We start from the raw sequence: 18,452 nt of genomic DNA on the forward strand, positions 1-18,452 counted from the left end.
CACCCCCGGCTTCCTCTGCTCCTTCAGTTAAGACACTGTTTACATTTCAGAAAGAATGGAGCTGGGAACAAACTCAGGCCCCCCTCTGATAGGCCCGATGATCTCTGAAGATCAACAGCTCGCTTTCTCCCAGGGGTTCCCCCTCATTTCTGGGGTGTTGTCCCACCAGGGCATCTGCTTGAGTCTTTGCTCTCAGGCACCGTGGGTGGGAGCACAGGAGGGCCCCATCAAGGGGAGCGATCCAGCGAGGATGACATGGTCCCTGCAGTCTTGCTCTCCTGAATGGCCGTGGTGGGGCTGGCTAGGTGGATCCTGCCATCTCTCCAATGGGACAGCCCGCAGCTGTGAACAAGCCTGAGAATAAGCTGTACCTTCTGTTCCCGTGGGGGCAGACCTCCCAGATACATTGTTTAGCGCAAAAGCACGTGCAGTGCTGGGTGTGCAGTGTGGTACCTTTTGTGCAGAAAAGCGGGGAGGGGTAAGTGTGCTTAGGCTGCCGGGCTATGCATGATACTTTTTGGCATATATTAATGGGGTACAAGTGCAATGTTGCTACATTGTTATATTGCACTGTGGTGAAGGCAAAGTGTTAGGATGCACCCATCACGGGAGCCATGCGCCTTGTGTCCACCAAGCAACCTCCCGCCATCTAACCCCCTCCCATGTCCCCACGCCTCTCAGTCTCCAATTCCATCATTCCACACTCTGCTTCCATGTGTACACATTATTTAGCTCCCACTTGTAAGTGAAAACATGCAGTATTTGTTGTTTTTTTTTTTTTTTTTTTTTTGAGACAGAATCTCGCTCTGTCACTCAGGCTGGAAGTTCAGTGGCGTGATCTTGGCTCACTACAACCTCCACCTTCCAGGTTCAAGTGATTCTCCTGCCTCAGCCTCCCAAGTAGCTGGGATACCACCATGCCCAGCTAATTTTTGTATTTTTAGTAGAGACGGGTTTCACCATATTGGCCAGGCTGGTCTCTAACTCCTGGCCTCAACCAATCTGCCCGCCTTGGCCTCCAAAAGTGCCTGGGATTCCAGGCATGGCCCACTGCGCCCGGCCAGTATTTGTCTTTCTGTGTCTGAGTCGTTTCGCTTAGGATAATGGACTCCAGTTCTATCCACATTGCTGCAAAAGACAGGATTTCATTCTTTCTTATAACTAAATAGTGATCCATGGTGTATAGGTACCACACTTTCTTTATTCAATCCTTCATTGATGGACACTTAGATTGATTCCATATCTTATATGCATGAAGACTTCTGCAAGGAGATTAATTCAGGCATGCCCACTGTGTGCGAGGCACCACACTAGGTGTGTGAGATATAGCAGTGAATGAGATAGGCAGTCTCTGCCTCCATGGAGCTGACATTCTAAAGAGAGGGATGCATAATTAAAACTCAATAAATACATCATTCCCTGGACGAGAAGGTGGTAAGTTCTCTGCAAGAAATAAATCCAGAAAGGAAGGCCGGGCACTGTGACTCACTCCTGGAATCCCAGCACCTTGGGAGGCCAAGGTGGGTGGATCACCTGAGGTCAGGAGTTCGAGACCAGCCCGGCCAACATGGTGAAACCACCTCTCTACCAAAAATACAAAAATTAGCTGGGCATGGTAGTAGGCCCCTGAAATCCCAGCTACTTGGGAGGCTGAGGAAGGTGAATCGCTTGAACCCGGGAGGCAGAGGTTGCAGTGAGCCGCGATCGCACCACTGCACTCCAGCCTGGGTGACAGAGCGAGACTCAGTCTCAAAAAGATAATGAATAAATCAGGAAAGGAAGGTAGTGTGTACAGGTGTGGGAGGTCAGGGAAGTATCTGGGAGAAAGCACAACAGGCAGAGGGAACCACCAGTGCAAAGGCCCTGGGGTGGGAATGTGCCTGGTGTATTCCTGAAACAGCAAAGAGCCCCGTGTGAGAACAGTGGATGGAGTGGGCAGTTCAGGGAGGGACATATGGCAGGAGCCAGGGAGAGGTTGGGGAGGACACAGGACAAATTGACAGCAGAGGTTGCCTCTGGGTGGGGGCTGGGGGAGGATGTGACAAGGGCAGGTGCAGGGGACGCCCTGGGAAATGGGGGTTGAGGCAGAGGGTCACTTGCTCTGACCATGTCTGTGTGAAATGTTTACAGATGGAAAATGCTTTCTTGCTTTGTTTTTCAGCTTGGACATCTGGTTTTGGACATCCCTGCATGCACTTCTGGAGTCTTTCGAGATTCAAGGAGGTCTCCTTTCCAGCATCTTTGCCCCACATTTTCTCCTTCTCAGCCTCCCTGAGAATGTTAGGAATTAGCCCCTGGGTGGCCTCACCTCCTGCTTGGGCCTGGAAAGTCAACCCCTGCCCCTTCCCTTCTTCCCAGGGCACAGACGTGCAGGGACACACACACAGATGGTGAAAGAGTCTGCACTGCAGCGGTGACTGTTGCTGCATCCAACTCTAAAGCAGCCCTGGCCCAAACCGCCCCGCTCAGACCCGGGCCAAGGGGAGATCAGACCCCAAAGGCCTGTCCACAGTGGGTGCGACCTGCGGTCTTAGAACTGAGCTTGTTTGTCCCTCCTGGGTTCCCTCTGGCTTCTGCCTGTCCGAGCCAGTCATACTGGATCTCTCATTTTAAAAATGAATGCTGCTGGTCCCCCTGGCTCAGAAGGGTCCTCCAGGCCTCTCTGGTGCCTGCCAGAATTATTGTAAGCCCAGCATTGCACGTGAAAAGTTGACAGGGCTCTAAAATCCCAGGGGAAGGTCCCTCTAGCAAGTTAAAGTGGAAAGGATCCACAGATTCGAATCCGACAGATCTGGGTTCACCTCCAAACTTGGCTATCTCATTGAATCACTCAACAAACACGTTTTCTGTTGGTCCTGGGGTCCCACAGTGAACAAGACTCAACACGGAGGCAGCTCTCTGGAGGGCAGAGTGGGAGACACCTGGCTGGGCCTGCTGCATGTGTCTCCCACTCTTCCTGGTCCGTCTTCCTGAACAGCAGAAGCCAACGACCATGTTTCCAGGATCCCTTGCAGCTAGGGCTCTGTATGGATTCTGGGTCCAGCAACCCATTTATCACACTCAAATTCAGGACCAAGTCCATCAGGTGGAGAGAGGGTCTGCAGCAGCCACTGGGGCGGGTGGACTGCAGCAGGGGGTCAGACACTATGGGGACAGAGTCTCATTTGGAAGGTGGCTTCCCACCTGGGGTGGGGCAGCAGCTCCCTGGTAGCCCAGGCCTGTGACATCGCTGAGCATCCTACCAGGAGGCTCCACCTCAACTGCTCAGGCCCCGTAGCACCCTGCGGGAAGCCCTCCAAACACCCAGGGCAGATCCTCTTCCCTGCAAGATTGAGGGAGTCACGAATCACACAAGCAAAGGAAGGAAGCATCATCAAGGCTGGCGAAGGGGGCCCAAAAGGATAGGGGCCAGGAGTGCCGGAGAGCACGGGGAGGACCGGTTTGAGATTAGGTGATCCTGGAGGGTCTCCCTGAGGAGGTGACATTTAAGACGGAGGCGGCCGGGGGTGAGGGAACAGCATTCTAGGTGGGAGAAACAGCAGATGCAAAGGCCACACCATGGGAAGTGACTCGATGTGTCTGAAGAACGGATAGAACACTGGTGTGGCTGGAGCGTGAGGAGGGGCAAGTCACTTGATCTCTTTGAGCCTCAGTTTTCCTCATCTGTAAAATGGGGCTGGACTCCCTCCCTGGCTGAAAGCACAAGAAATCAAATTAATATGTAATGGCATGCTGTTGTTTCAGGTGGTGTTGAGAGGAGAGTAAAGCAGAGGGTGGCTGGGGAAGGCCTCTTGGGGGAGGTGACAATGGGGCACAGACATGAATGAAAGACAGTGCCAGCCACGAGGATGTCCACAGAAAGGACATTTGGGGCAGGGGGCGTGGCAAGTGCAAAGGCCCTCAGGTAGGATGCACAAGCTCGGCAAACACGCATGTCCCTCGCAAGCCACAACACAGAGCCCACCCTTCCCCTGCAAGCACTGGGAGACCCTGATGGGTTTCAGCAGGACCGTGGTCAGGTCTGGGGCGTGTTTAGAATGGGGATCCCTGAGAGGCAGGGAGGCCGGGTGGGAGGTCTCATGGCAATGAGAAATAACAAGTGCCAAGACAGGGGCAGTGCAGGGGGTGGAGGAAATGGGCGCTGTGGAGGGTCAGCAGGTGAGATGTAGGGAATCCAGTGCCCCAGGCCTCAGGAGGAGAGGCCTGCAGGGGCGGGGCCGAGACAAGCCTGGGCAGGGAGAAGGGAAGGGAGCCCGTCTGTGCCTGTAGCCTGGGCAGGGAGAAGGGAAGGGAGCCTGTCTGTGCCTGGAAACCAATTTGCTCTGGCAGCGCTGTGGAAGAAAAATTCCATGCATGTCCCCGCGAGCCCTTCGAAGCTCTTCGTGGAAAGGCACACACTGCAGTCTTGGGGTGCATCCTGCTCTTAGGGCCTCTGGGGGCCAAGTCAAGCCGATGAAGGGTGCGCGATGTGGGGGGATCAGGCCTGGGAGGCTCCAACGCAGCCTCTCCAAAGCCACCCATCCCATGATCTTTCCTACCTTCCCCATACCTCAGTTTCCTTTCTGTTATATGGGTGTCCTGTGAGCCCTTCCTCACGGGGTGGCCGTTAGAATGAAACGGGATCCTGGGTGTAAAGCCTTGGCACAGTGCCAGGCCATATAGATGTCAGCCGCAAGGGGAGGTGTGGGCGTGGGCCGGGAGAAACCCGGGAAGACTTCCTGGCAAAGGCAGAACTGGTGCTGAGACTGGCTAATCACTGCAAAGGCTGCCTGGGCTATTCCAACCTGCCCAGTTCATGCTCAGACTTCTGGAATCTGCAAGAACCTTTGGAAGGAGACACGATTATCAGCCCCATGGTATTACTCTCCTGTCGCTGCTGTAACGAATTAAGCCAAACGTGGTGGATGAAAACAGTACAGATTCATTACCTTACAGTTCTGGAGGTCAGCAGTCTGAAGTGGCTCCTGGAGAGATGGAATCAAGGTGCTAGCAGGGCTGTGTTCCTCTTGGAGGATCTGAGGGAGAATCTATTTCCTCACCTTTTCCAGCTGCCAGAGGCTGGTGGCCTCGCCTCACTCCAATCTCTTCTTCCATCACTGCATCTCCTCCCCAACTCTGACCTCCTGACTCCCTCTCACAAGGAAGCTTGTGATTACACTGGGCCCACCCGGATAATCCAGGATCATCTCCCATCTCAAAATCCTTTACTTAATCACCTCTGCAAAGCCCCTTTGCCATGTAAGGTAGCAGATTCACAGATTCTAGAAATTAGGATGGGGACATCTCTGGAGCTATTATTCCACCCAGCAGATCTGTCTCATGCATAAGAAAACAAAGGTGAGAAGCGAGAGGGAAAGCTTGAGATCACCTGACTCAAGAGGGGAGCGTTGGCTTCGAACCCAGTCTGTCCAACTTCAAAGCCTGCAGTTGCCGTCATTTCAGGATTCCCACTTTTCCCGTGCGTATTGTCTGAACCTGCATTTGGGGCTCCAGCCACTGCCTCATCAGTTCATCTTAATTGAGCACCTATTATGTACCAGGTAATGTTCCAGGCACCAGGGATACAGTGGTCACCAAGCCAGGAGAACTTCCCTGTCTGCACAACGCTCATAGTCACTCAATCACATCCATTATGAGGCAAGTCACAGAAACCTCAGCTCAAATCGACTTAAGCAATGAGGTCATTTATCATTTAACATAGCAAGAAATTAGGAGGAAGGGTGGTTCTGGGTTTGGTTAGATTGAGTGCCATTGTCACGGATCTCCCGGTTCTTTCCATCTTTCTGGTTTCCTCCCCTCAGATTGGTTCTCATCCCAAATTTCCTCATGACCACAAAATAGCTGCCACTGCTCCAGCTAATATATCCAGGCACAACATTCAGTGCATGAAGAACAAGAGCCCTTTCCCCAAAGCCCACTGCAGCCCTTCACTCATATCTCATTGGCCAGGATTGGGTCCCTTGCCACAGCTTGACTAGTCTCTGGCAAAGGAAACAGAATCACATCAATGGCCTGGGACCAATCTGGATAGTCCCCTAGAGCTAAAGATGTGTCCCGATTTCCTGAGTCCCCTGGAGAGGCACAGGTCTCTCACTGAAATCAGGGTTCCCACAGCAAGAAAGAAGGGAATAATCACTTGGGCAGTAAATGGCCTGGGTTCAAATCCTAGCTCTGCCATATTCCCTATGAGTAGCTCTCTGGGCTTCAGTTTCCCTATCTGTAAAATGGGTATAGTAGCAGGACCTGGTTCTTGGGGTTGTGGTGAGAATAAAATGAGTCAATGTGTGCAAAGCCCAGTGTGTGCAAAGCCGAGCTGTCAACAAAGCTCAGCTGTCATTATCTTTCCTAGGATCTTTCTCTGAGGGCAGGGCCCACAGTATGAATTCTCCTTCAATTGCCTGGACTGTAGAAGACTTTCGGTAGTTTCCCTCCACACCAAAAGGAAAATCTGCTCACAATGACCTCATTCCAAGAACTCCGTCCTAAAGGCTGGTTGGGGGAAGACTCAAGTGAGCCCTCTGCTCAGTGTCAATGGGGAGTTCCCATAGGTGGCCCAGGAAGGATGTGCCGAGAACAACAATAGTTTGGAAGTGTTCACTATGAGTTGGTGCTGGGCTAAGTGCTTGACACAAGGAACCTCTCTCAGCCCTGTCCTGTCAGCCGCCATCAACAGTGAGGAAACAGAGACTCAGGAAAATAGAGCAGCGTGGCCTGAGTTACCCAGAGCAGGAGTGGAGGAAGCAAATAGGATCTGAACCCAGGTCTGGTGGGCCCCAAGGTTCAGCTCATGGATGGGTTCATGCGCCCCACATGAGGATTTAAACATCAGCCTATAGTAGGTGAACATATATGGCCTCTCCCACATACCGATGGCCAAGAAGCACACAAAAAGATGTCCAGCTGCATTACTTATTAGAGAAATGCGAATCAAAACCCCGATGAGATAGCACCTCATGCCCACTAGGAAGGCTTTAATTCTTTTTATTTATTTATTTATTTATTTATTTGAGAAGGAGTCTCGATCTGTCACCAGGTTGGAGTGCAATGGTGTGATCTCGGCTCACTGCAACCTCTGCCTCCCAGGTTCAAGAGTCTTCTGCCTCAGCCTCCCGAGTAGCTGGGACTACAGGCGTGTGCCACCATGCCCAGCTAATTTTTGTATTTTTAGTAGAGACGGGGTTTCACCATGTTGGCCAGGATGGTCTCAATCTCTTGACCTTGTGATCTGCCCACCTTAGCTTCCCAAAGTGCTGGGGTTACAGGCGTGAGCCACCGCACCCAGCTTAATTCTTTTTAAAAAGGGAAAATAACAAGTGTTGGTGAAGATGTGGAGAAACTGGAACCTTTGTGCATTTCTGGTGGGATTGTAAAATGGTACAGCCACTGTGGGAATAAGTGTGGCTGCTCTTTGAAAATTGAAACATAGAATCATCATATCCAGGAACTCCACTCCTCCTGGGTATATATCCAAGAGAACTGATAGCAGGGCCTCAAACAATTACTCATACCTCAAGGATCATGGCAGCATTATTCACCATGGCGGAAGGGAAATGTCCATGGAAGAATGAATGGATACACAAATTGGAGTCCAGCCAAACACAAAGGCCACACCCCGCATGATTCCATGTACATGAAATGTGCAGAATAGGTGAACCCATAGAGACAGAAAGGAGATTCACGGCTACCAGCGGCTGGGGATGAGGGAGTGACTGTTCATGGGCATGAGGGCATTTTGGGGAAGTGACAGTGTTCTGGAACTAGATAGCGGTGGTGTTTGCATGGCATCGTGAAGGTACCTAACGTCAGCGAACAGAATACTTTAAAATGGTAAAATGGCTGATTTTATATTATGTATATTTACCACAATTTAAAAGGAAGGAAGGAGGGAAGGCAGGCAGGCAGGCAGGAGAAGGAGGTAGGAGGGAGGGAAAGAGGGAGGGAGGAAGGAAGAAAGGGAGGGAGGGAGGGAGGAGGGAGGGAAGAAGGAAGGAAGGAGAAGGGAAGGGAAGGAAGGAAGGAGAAGGGAAAGGAAGGGAAAGTAGAAGGAGGTAGGAGGGAGGGAGGGAGGGAGGAAGGAAGGAGGCTTCTTTTGCAGAAATCAGGATCTGGCCACGCTGGGTCTTTCGCTGATCACAGCGGCCCCTGTCCAGCATTCCTGGCCCCAGTAAGCTTCTGGCGTTTCCAAAGGTGGCAGGAGACTGGGCAGCCGACATAGCAGGAGGGAACATCGCACTCTGCCCTCCCCATCCCAAGCCCTCTGGCCTGGCCCTGCCCACAGGGTAAAGAGGGAAGTTCCAGGCTGGTGCTGCTGCTGCTGTGGCTGCCATCCCTTGTCCCTAAGTCTGGGCCCCAGGCCCTGGGTACAGCTCCCTTCCTCACCCTGCCAGGGCCCATGACCTCCTTCCGTCCTTTCAGGATTTTGCAGGAAGTGGAAGAGGCGTGTAGAAGGTGCCAAAGGACAGACAGGAAGCCAAGTGAGTCTCCCTCAGGGACAGGGGAGAGAGACTGCCCTGAAGGCTAAATGGGGAGGGGTGACCGAGGCCTGATGTGGATCCTGCCCTGGGGAGCTGCTGTGGGGGCCTGGGGTTCCCGCTGCGCCCGGCTTGGATGAATGCACAGCTGGAGGCGTGAACTCAGATTTCCCTCCCATCTCCCTGGGCTCCCTCTCAGCCTCTCTGCCTGCTTCTTGGGCATCTTCCCACCCTCGAAAGGTGGCACCCCCAGGGCTCAGGTGCTGTTCCTGACTCCTGTCTGTGCACAGGCGTCCGTCCGTGTCTGCATCCATCCTGGAGCTTAAGTCAAGGGGATGGATGACTTTAGAACCCCAGTTGCAGCCCAGGCTCCTCTCGGGAACTCCAGACTCCAGATCCAACCACGGACAGGCCCACTTGCCTTGTCTGGTCAACAGGTGATGTGAACTCACCATGACCCAAACCACCTCTGCCCCCTCATGGCCTTCCCTGTCTCAGGGGAGGGCAGCTCCATCCTTCCTGACAATCAGGCCCAGAACCTGGAGCCGGGGTGGGGGTGGGGGGTCTGGGGAGGGGGCTTCGGTCACTCCAGGGAGGACATGGGCCAGTGGTGGGCCCTGAGAGGGGCTAGAGAAGGCCAGGCCATTGGCGCATCAGGGGACGCAGGGACAGTGCAGGAGAGTCCTCGCCAGGCTCCAGGCCCCACCATGAGGCCTCTGTAAGCCATCTTCTCACTTTCTTGGATGCACATGAGTTTTTAATTTTGATGTGGTCCAATTTCCCTATTTCTTCTGTATGGTGGATGTTGTTGATTCTGTTTCGGAAATGAGGGAACTCAGGGTCAGAAAGGCAAAGGGACTTGCCGGGCGCGGTGGCTCACGCCTGTAATCCCAGCACTTTGGGAGGCCGAAGCGGGCGGATCACGAGGTCAGGAGATCGAGACCATCCTGGCTAACACGGTGAAACCCCGTCTCTACTAAAAATACAAAAAATTAGCAGGGTGTGGTGGCGGGCGCCTGTAGTCCCAGCTACTCGGGAAGCTGAGGCAGGAGAATGGCGTGAACCCGGGAGGCGGAGCCTGCAGTGAGCCGAGATAGCGCCACTGCACTCCAGGCTGGGCGACAGAGCGAGATTTCGTCTCAAAAAAAAAAAGAAAGAAAGAAAAAGAAAGGCAAGGGGACTTTTTCTGGGATCACGAAGCTCAAAAGTAATCCAGTTGGGATTAGAACCCACATTTGTCCGTAAAACCCGAGACACCAGGAGCATCAGTGAAGGTGCTTTGGGCTGTAGGTGACAGGAAAACCCAGCCCACATTGCTTTAGCAATGAGACCTAGCGGCTCCCCATCAGGAATATCAGGGGCAGGGGGCTCCAGGCTGGCGGACCCAGCAGCTCAGTGACACCATCAAGGACCCAGGTTCTTTCCTCCTCTTTGATCTGCCATCTTCAGTGCTGACCCCACCTGTAGGCCGGGGGGCAAGAGGGAGGAGCATTTTCCGGAGTCACCTTCAGATAGTGCATCCATGAAATAACAGAGACCCTCCCGGACCATGGGTGTCCCCACGAGAAAAATTTATTCAGATGTCCTGCCCAGAAGATTTTCCCCACATCTTATTGGCCTGAATTGAGTCACATGCCCACGCCTGAACCAATCCCAGCACAGGGAGGATGGCTCACTCTCAGACCAATCAGGGTCCTCCCTGGAGTCCGTGGTGGCTCAGGGAGGCTCCCAGCAGGGTGAGAGAGGCCGAAACCCAACAAAATCAGGGTCTCTCCTGATTATCCCCTCCCCCAGTCTTTCCAGAAGTGCAACAGCCACACTCCTGGTAGCACCTGAGGTGATTGTCAGTGACGAACTTTTTCATAGGTTTTGGATGAATCCTTTTAATAGTCATTAGTTTTTATCATAGTTATTCTGTTGGTGCAAAAGTAATGGCAGCTTTTGCAATTCCTTTTTTTTTTTTTTTTTTTTTGAGACCAAATCTCACTCTGTTACCCAAGCTGAAGTGCAAGGGCGAGATCTTGGCTCACTGCAACCTCCAGCTCCTGGGTTCAAGTGATTCTCCTGCCTCAGCCTCCCGCCTTAGCCTCCCGAGTAACTGGAATTACAGGTGCCTGCCACCACGCCCGGCTAAGTTTTGTATTTTTGTAGAGACGGGGTTTCACTATGTTGGCCAGGCTGGTCTTGAACCCCTGACTTCAGGTAATCTGCCCTCCTCAACCTCCCAAAATGCTGGGATTACAGGCGTGAGCCACCGTGCCCGGCCGCAATTACTTTTAATGGCAAAAACCGCAATTACTTTTGCACCAACCTTAATATTATAATCTTTTATTTGTGGCAAGTGATACTGATTTTCCTTTTTCTCTCTCTCTTTCTTCCTTCCTTCCTTTCTTTTTTTTCTTTCTCTCTCTCTCCCCCCCCCTCCCTCCCTACCTCTCTCTTTCTCTCTCTCTCTTTCTTTCCTTTCTTTCTTTCCAGGGCTTCATTCTGTCACCCAGGCTGGAGTGCTGTGGCGCCACCATAGCTCCCTGCAACCTCAATCTGCTGGGCCCGTCATCCTCCTGCCTCAGCCTCCTGAGTAGCTGTGACTACAGACGCACGCCTGCAGGCCTGGCTGATTAAAAAAAATTTTTTTGTAGAGATAGTGTTGCCCAGGCTATTCTCGAACTCCTGGGCTCAAGTGATCCTCCTGCCTCGGCCTCCCCAAGTGTTAAGATTATAGGCATGAGCCACTGTGCTTAGCCTAATTTATCTTTAATGATAGCTATATAATTTCCTTTTAAAAATAAGTTTAGGGCAAACAAAGATAAATCCTCACTCACTCACTTGGGAGTGTGAAATGGTCGAACCACTTCGGAAAACTGTATCTACTATATCTGAACATATGCCCACTCAATGACCCGCCAATTTCAATCCCATAATGCTAGCACTTTGGGAGGCCGAGGTGGGCACGTTGCTTGAGTCCAAGAGCTCGAAAACAGTCTAAACAACATGGCAGAACCCCGTCCCTACAAAAAATACAAAAAATTAGCTGGGCACCTGTAGTCCTAGCTACTCAGGAGGCTGAGGTGAGAGGATCAGTTGAGCCAGGAGGTTGAGGCCGCAGTGAGCCATGATCGTGCCACTGCAATCCAGCCTGGATGACAGAGCAAGACTTTGTCTAAAAACAAACAAACAACAACAACAACAACAAAAACCATGGGCAACGGGGTGGGCACAGGGTTACTCAGAACACTCCAGAATACAGACTCCCCAGATGCCCATCAACATAGCTGGAGAGGCCGGATTCGGTGGCTCACGCCTGTAATCCCAGTGCTTTGGGAGGCTGAGGCGGGCGTATCACTTGAGCTCAGGAGTTGGAGACCAGCCTGGCCAACATGGAGAAACCCTGTCTCTACTAAAAATACAAAAATTAGCCGGGCGTTGTGGCGCGCACGTGTAATCTCAGCTACACAGTGGGGAGGCTGAGGCAGGAGAATCACTTGAACCCTGGAGGCGGAGGTTGAGATAGCACCGCTGCACTCCAGCCTGGGTGACGGAGCGAGACTCCATCTCAAAAATAAATAAATAAATAAAAATAAATAAAATAGATGGATAAATAAATTGTGGTTCTTTACACCATGGAATCCTATTCAGCAATGAAAAAGAACAAACAACCTCTGCTATAACAACATGGATGAAGTAGCCACAAGAGTCTAAACTGTAAGAACCCATGGATCTAAATCCCAAAGCAGGCAAAACTGATCTGCAGTTAGAAGTCTTGCTGGGCAGGTTAGCTGGGCACGGTGGCTCACACCTGTAATCCCAGCACTTTTTGAGGCCGAAGCCAGCAGATCACCTGAGGTCAGGAGTTTGAGACCAGCCTGGCCAACATGGCGAAACCTCGTCTCTACTAAAAACATAAAAATTAGCCAGGTGTGGTAGTGGGCACCTGTAGTCCCAGCTACTCAGAAGGCTGAGGCAGGGAGAATTGCTTGAACCTGGGAGGCGGCGGAGGTTGCAGTAAGCGGGGATCCCACCACTGCACTCCACCCTGGGTGACAGAGCAAGATCCAGTCTCAAAAAAAAAAAATGAAGTCAGGCTAGTACTGACCCTTCAGGGTTAGTGACTAAAAAGGGGTCTGGGTTAGGGGATCTTAAGGGGACATCTGGGAATGTTGTGTTTCTTGAATTGAGTCCTGGTCACACACGTGTGATCGTTTCATGAAAATCCTTTAAGCCATTCACTTCAGACCTGTACACTTTTCTGTATGCATACCATACTTTAATAAAAACTGTTTTAAAGTGAAGTGATTTTAAGAAAAATGCTAGCCAAGCAACAGACCCGGCAGTGCACAGGTGTGTGGACATGCGAAGGGGCTTCAGGAGTGACTGGAATCGGGACGCTGCCTATCCAGTCATTCTTGTCATGCCTATTTTTGGTGGTTGGAATCGCATGAGCAGCAAACACCTGTTGTTGATTTTGCAGACTCAGAAGAGGCATGGAGAGCAGGTGCAGCAGAGAGAGCACTGTTTGCTTAGAGATGATTTCATAGAGTGCTGGATGGAAAGAAATCTGTCCTCAGTTGCTGGGGTGGCCTCTTGACACCCCCGCTCTTCGGAACAGCCTGGAGAAGACCCCACCCAGTCTCAGCAAATATGAGGTGTGTCTATCCTGCCACTCTCCACCCCAGGAGCAGGCATTGGTAATCCATCCCATCACTCTTGTCCACTGATTCCAGATAAAGCCTTTAATTCTTTGCAACAGAGTGTCGAAGGCAATTGATGCCAAAGGTTGAAGCTATTACGGTTTTGTTTTGTTTTTTTCTGAGACAGGGTCTCACTCTGTTGTCCAGGCTGGAGTACAGTGGCACCATCTCAGCTCACTGCAACCTCTGCCTCCTGGGCTCAAGCAATTCTCCTGCCTCAGCCTCCCAAGTAACTGAGACTACGGGCATGTGCCACCACCGCTGGCTAATTTTTATGTTTTTAGTAGAGACAGGGTTTTGCTATGTTGCCCAGGCTGGTTTTGAACTCTTGGACTCAAGCAATCCTCCCTCCTCAGCCTCCCCAGGTGCTGGGATTACAGGTGTGAGCCGCCACACCCAGCAGCAGCTAGTAATTGATGACACTTGCTTTACATTCCAGACCTAGATGTCTTCCCCTGCCTTCATTGGGAGGGTGCTGAGCCACGGGTCCCACCTCTGCCAAAGGCACACCTAGGAGACTCCTCATGTCCAGCTGAGAAGAGGGGGACACCTCCTGTCTGAGACTGCAGCTCACACTGCTGCATGCTTCCTGGACACCATCTCTCTGACCTTGGTCGCATCTGCCTAGCCTGCAGCTGCCTTCTCTGACCTCCAGCTCTTCCTCTCTTTCTCCCCTCGGTAATACCAAAGTCTCAAGAACACAGCCCTCACTTCTAGACAGAAAGGCCTCACCAGGACCCACCTGTGTGGCCCAGGTGTGACCTCATGTACAAACACATCTCCCAAAATCACCATCTCGTCATCATGGATCCTAGCACTATCCATGAGTTAACTCTCACTTCTGTGTTAATGGGGGGGTGCAGCACATTTTGGTGCAGATTCATTGTGGCTTTGGGGTGCCATTTGGGACTCTCCCCCATGCACAATGTGTGCCTATCTCATCAAATTAAATTAGGCTTGTTTTGGCCTGGCCAGTGTCCATTCCTTCTTTTCCGGATAATAGCATCTCAGTTTTCCATGGGGCACATTTCCTCTCCCACACACTAAATGAAATCATATCTGACATGACTTGTATGGAGGATATGACCCAACCCAGCAGAAACATAGTGACTGGCTCAAGGGTGGCCATAAGATCCAGCTGGGCTGATCAGAGTTGGCCCGGACAACTGAGCTATCAGTCATGAGGTGACCCCTTTCTGCTGTTACCAAAGTGATAAGAGGTCATCTAAGAGCTGTTGGGACCATCTTTCCTCCATTTGAGGAAATCCAGCCCTAGAATGGAGCCAACACCAGGAAAAGCAGATCCAACATACAACAGGATACAGGTTCCCAATGATGTCATTTAAGCGCCTGGATCCAGCCATGCCTGAAACCATAAACTGCCAGACATTTCTACTTAAGACTATTTGAATTGGATTCATTTCCCCTGCCACCAAAAGATGCTTGATTAATACAAGTTATTAAGATAAGTCTGAGCAGCCTACAAATAGGCAAACAATTATTAGGGGAAATTACCTAGGACATGTGGGATAGGAGTAATATTGCTGGATAATGCAGATGCTAGCAACACAAGGCAAATAATTGAAGAATTGATCACAGTTCCCACTCTAAAGATACTGAAACCACAATCCTACTTCTCTTTCAGGAGGGCAGGGTCCTAAGTGGCCATCCGGTCTACCAGGGTGGTCTCCCCATGAAAACAGGAAATTGACATTAGTCGGCCTGGGGAAGTTTAGTGAACCTGTGTTAGCTTCTCGTGATAAGCATATTTTCTTCTAAACAGCCACAAGCCATCTGTGTAATGCTCTGTTCCAGAATTCTGCGAAGATCTCTTGCTGTCAGACATACCCCATCTGGGGTTTCCAGGATCCATATCATTTTCCCTTTTGGAAAATTGGGGCCCTTGCCCATCTTCAGGCTTTACTTACTTTCCAGCAATTTCTCCTGGGTCCTCTTTCACTGTCTCCTGGCCAACCATGAATTCAATTCTCTCTTTAGAACGTCTCTTCCTCCCGTGGGATTTGAAAGAACATTTGTCCTCAGCGGCAAAGGCAGGGCTTCATCAAAGACGAGTGACTCAGTGCTTTTCCTGCTGTCTGGCCACATGATCCACATGCCCGCAAAGGGGACGTGTCTTGAACATGTCATGATTTCCCCTGAATTTCTTATGTTATTCTTTTAAAATTCACCTGGGGAACTTACTCCTTTTTTTTTTTTTTTTTTTGAGACAGTGGCTCTCTCAGTCACCCAGGCTGGTGTGCAGTGCAGTGGTGCCATCCTAGCTCACTGCAGCCTTGACCTTCTGGGTTTTGAGTGATCCTCCCACCTCAGCCTCCCAAATAACTGGGACCACAGCACCTGCTACCATACCTGGCTCATTTTAAATTTTTTTTGTAGAGACAGGGTCTCACTATGATGCCCAGGCTGGTCTGCAATCCTTGGGCTCAAGTGAACCTCCCATCCTGGCCTCCCAAAGTGCTGGGATTACAACTGTGAGCCACTGCACCTGGCCCTTATTCCATTTTTAAGGTAATACATGCATATGATAAAATCAGCCCCAGGAGACCCAAACAATATACAATAAACAAAGTCTCCCTTCCCGATCTCCAGCTCCCAGTTCCCATCACCAAGGACAGCCATAGTTATCAATTTTTCCTTCCAGAGATACTTTGTGCATATAACGGGATACGTGTATGTACATATATGTGTTTGTATACATACATGTACTGCCTTTTTGTGTGTGCCTGTGTGGTATAATACACATAACATAAAATTTATCATTAGTGACATCTAGTACATTCACAACCATTGCCATATCTAGTTTTAGAACTTTTTTTTTTAGACAGTCTCGCTCTGTTGCCCGGGCTGGAGTGCAGTGGTGTGATCTTGGCTCACTGCAACCTCCACCTTCCGAGTTCAAGTGATTTTTGTGCCTCAGTCTCCCGAGCAGCTAGGACTACAGGCGAATGCCAGCACACCGGGCTAATTTTTATATTTTTTGTAGAGACGGGGTTTCACCATGTTGTCTAGCCTAGTCTCAATCTCCTGACCTCAAGCCATCCACCTGCCTCGGCCTCCCAAAGTGCTGGGATTACAGGCATAAGCCACTGCGCCCCGGCCTAAAACACTTTCATTACTCAAGAAGGAAACCTGTACCCATTACGCAGCATCTCCACGTCTCCCTCAGCCCCTCTCCAGCCCCCGGCAATCACCAGTCTACTTTCAGTCTCTATGGATTTGTCTATTCTGTACATTTTGTATAAATGGATTCATAGAATATTTGTTTTTCTATAAGTGGCTTCCTTCGTTTAGCATAATATTTTCAAGGTTCATCTGTGTTGTAGCTTGCATCGGGGCTTGATTCCTTGTTATGGCTAAAAAATATCCCATCGTATGGATAGACCACACTTTGTTGACCCATTCATCTGTTGATGGACATTTGGGTTGTTCCCACCTTTTGGCTATTGTGAACGGTGTTGCTATGAACATTTATGTGCAAGTATTTGTTTGAGTACCTGTGTTCAATTCTTCTGGGTATAGCCCCAGGAGCGGAATTGCTGGGTCATGGGGTCATTCTGTGTTAACATTTTGAGGAGCCACCGTGCTGTTTTCCACAGTGGCTGCACCATTTATATTCCTACCAGCAATGCATGAAGGTTGCAATTTCTCCGCATCCTCACCAACACTTGTTATTTTTTGTTTTTTCAAATTATTATTATAACCATCCTTCCTAATGGGTATGAAGTGGTATCTCATTGTAGTTCAATTTGCCTTTTCCTGACAACAAATGATATCTACCTTTTTTACACAAACGCAACCTACTAAACACCCCATTTTACCTCTTGAATATTCACTAAGCAATCAGTATTGGAGCTCGTTCTACATCAGTTTATGTAGAATCCACATTTTTTTTTTGAGACCATTGTAGTCCCCTGGATGGATAGACCCTAACTCACCAGCCAGCCCTGGACTGATGGTGATGCAGCATGCACCCGTCTTCTCGTCCCTCTCAATGCTGTAGTAACTATCTCTGTCTTTGTGCACATTCCCCTGATCTGCATTTCTTTCCAAAAGTCAAGGGCAGTCCCCTCTTTGATAATTTCCATCTGCCAGAGGCCTTCATCTCAGTCTCCATGGTTGGCGATAAGAACACGGCCACCACCCCACACAACAAACATCCCTGACATTTCTTTATCTCTCTTCCTTTCCTTCCTTTCCTTCTCTTTCTTTCTTTCTTTTCTTTCTTTCTTTGTTTCTTTCTTTCTTTCTTTCTTTCTTTCTTTCTTTCTTTCTTTTTCTCTTTCTTTCGCTCTCTCTCTTTCTGTCTTTCTCTCTTTCTTTTCTTGACTGAGTCTTGCTCTGTCGCCCAGGCTGGAGTACAGTGGGGCGATCTCACTCACTGCAGCCTCCACCTCCCAGGTTCAAGTGATTCTCCTGCCTCAGCCTCCCGAGTAGCTGGGATTACAGGCATCCACTGCCACACCCAGCTAATTTTTGTATTTTTAGTAGAGACGGTGCCCTGAAAAATCTCAGAGCAACTCAGCTGTGCCGCAGAGCAAGCCAGCACCAGCCCTGCCATACCCATGTTGGCCACGCTGGTCTCGAACTCCTGGCCTCAAGTGATCCACCGCCTCAGCCTCCCAAAGTGCTGGGATTACAGTATGAGCCACCGCACCCAGCCCATCCCTGACATTTCTGGGCCCTCACTCTCTTCCAGGCACTTAGGCTTCCTGCTTTATTCCATTCACTTCCCCAAATGATTCTTCGAGGTAACTTTTCTTCCCGTCTTTCAGGGAGCAGTCCCTTGGCCAAAGTTTCTCAGGGCTGGTGGGGGTAGCAGGATTCAGCCCTGGCTTCTGGCTTGGCCCGACTCCGAGGCCGTGTCCTCTGCCTCTGGACCCTGCTCTCTTGCTTGGGAATTTGGGGTGTCTGCAATCGGGTGACCCATCATTCCCACTTTGCCCAGGACTGAGGGTCTTCCCAGGATACAGAACCTCAATGCTAAATCCTGGGAAGTCCCAGGCAATCAGGATAAGTTGGTCACCATGGTCTGGAAGGCCTAGCTTTTGTGTTGGGGATGGCTCACCCTGAGTCATTTCTGCCATCCGGACTTCCTCTGTTGGCAAAAGTCCCAGCCCAAGGACCTTGGTGGGACTTGAACTTCCCACCTTGGCCTCCTGTTCCCTCCCCACACTCTGACCTGCACAACCTCTGCCCCCAGTCTCCCCTCCCCTTCCACACAGCCCCAGCAGGGCACCAGAACCAGCAGCCCCCGCCAAAGGCCCGGCCGTCA

This window comes from Pan paniscus, chromosome 10 (assembly GCF_029289425.2).
Source record: "Pan paniscus chromosome 10, NHGRI_mPanPan1-v2.0_pri, whole genome shotgun sequence".
Taxonomy (NCBI): domain Eukaryota; kingdom Metazoa; phylum Chordata; class Mammalia; order Primates; family Hominidae; genus Pan; species Pan paniscus.